Below are 1880 nucleotides of genomic sequence, written 5' to 3'. Positions count from 1 at the left end.
TCCGGACCATTCCGGACCTCCTCGTGATGTCCTGGATCCCATCCGAGACTCCGAACAAAATTCGAACTCCACTCCATATTCCATATCTACTTAAAACGACATCAAACCTTAAGTGTGTCACCCTACGGTTCGTGAACCACTACGAGAAAAGTTCAAATAGACAACGTCCCAAAATCGTCCACTAAGGGCCATTTTTCATCGCCTATGGGCCTAACCCGACGATATGGGTTCTGTGGTCGAAACTGCGTCAGGCAAAGTCCTACCACGTTTTTGTCGGTCCATCGCGTTCGGACGCCCTTCCGCCACGGAAAATCAGACCGTTGCAGATGTGTTTTCGGGAGCCCGTTGACTGCTGACGTCATGCAAACTGACACGTGGCAGATGCCGTTAACTGGCAGTTAACGGCGTTAACCGGCAGAAACCCCGTGGTAGATGGTAGGCCCACACGAGGCCTGCCACGCCTTAAGCGGGCCGGCCCATTTAGTTTGCGGGCCGGGCCAGTGACTTAGTTTGACCGATCAACTATATAGCTGGGCTGGTCCATTAGTTACGTGGGCCGGGCCTAACCTCTAAGGTTGAATGGTCAAAACTTAAATGGGCCGGACCACTAAGCATGTGGGCCGGGCCGAATGCACTCGTTTGACTGTCAACAGGTAAAGGGCCGGCCCACTAGACATGTGGGGCCCACTTTCCGATTATCGGGCCGGCCCATTTAACATGTGGGGACCACCACGAAGCAAGTGGGCCGGCCCAAGAAGGTATTGGGCCGACCCAATTAGCATGTGGGTCCCACTTTATGCTATCGGGCCGGGCCATTTAGTAAGTGGGGTCCACCATAGATCAAGTGGGCGTGGCCCAACAAGCTAGTGGGTGGGCCAAAAAACACGAGTGGGTCCCACTTTCTGATTATTGGGCATGCCCATTAAACAAGTGGGGTCCACCATATAGCAAGTGGGTCGGCCCAACAAGATACTAGGCCGGCCTAATAAGCAGGTGGGGCCCACTTTCATGTAACCGGGCCGGCCTAGTTATAAAGTGGGGTCCATCATAAAGCACGTGGGCTGGCCTAACTGGTTGGCGGGCCGTCCCAATAACAAAAGTGGGGCCCACTATCATGTTAACGGGCCGGCCCAAGTAGCCTGTGGGACCCATGGTGTTGGCCCAATAAGTAGATGGGTCCCACTTTCCTGTTAACGGGCTGGCCCGGCTAGTGCGTGGGGTCCAGTTAAAGCAATTGGGCTGGCCCAATAAGTAAGTGGGCCGGCCCAAAATGAAAGTGGGTCCCACACTACCGTATGTGGGCGACCCACTAAGTTGTAGGGCCCTGGTTGTTTGACTAGTCAACTTGCATTCTGGGCCACCCAAGTTAGGCTTATGAGAAGGACCATTAAATTTCATAAGCCTAAAATCTGATATCAATGATACACACAATTACATACACAAATAAAATTACTAGAAAAATTACAAGGCAATTAATGTGCCCAAATAAAAATATTACATATAATCATGGAGGACTTCTATTAGCATCATCAATAACACGTTGACATTTGGCAATCGCCTTGATTGAATCTTGTGTACTCTTTGTCAACATATCGACTACGGATCTTAAAGCGAGCAATACCATGTCTTTCATACAATCACGGCCTTGAGATATTTATTGTTTGATGAAAGGAATGGTCTAGGTTGACTGACTATGAGAGGATGCATCGAGAAGAAAGATCAGAACATTTTGTGGGCCTCTCTTCTGATGAAGATTGCTTCATCACAACTGCATTCTGATAATAATGCAAAAAGAGTTAAACGATGAACTATGCAAACATGTATTAAGCATTGTCGATATGAGATAGTCACAAGTACTAAGCAAAAAACTTACATTATAT

The sequence above is a fragment of the Lolium rigidum genome, chromosome 6 (genome assembly GCF_022539505.1).
Source record: "Lolium rigidum isolate FL_2022 chromosome 6, APGP_CSIRO_Lrig_0.1, whole genome shotgun sequence".
NCBI lineage: Eukaryota > Viridiplantae > Streptophyta > Magnoliopsida > Poales > Poaceae > Lolium > Lolium rigidum.
This window is presented reverse-complemented; position numbering follows the sequence as displayed.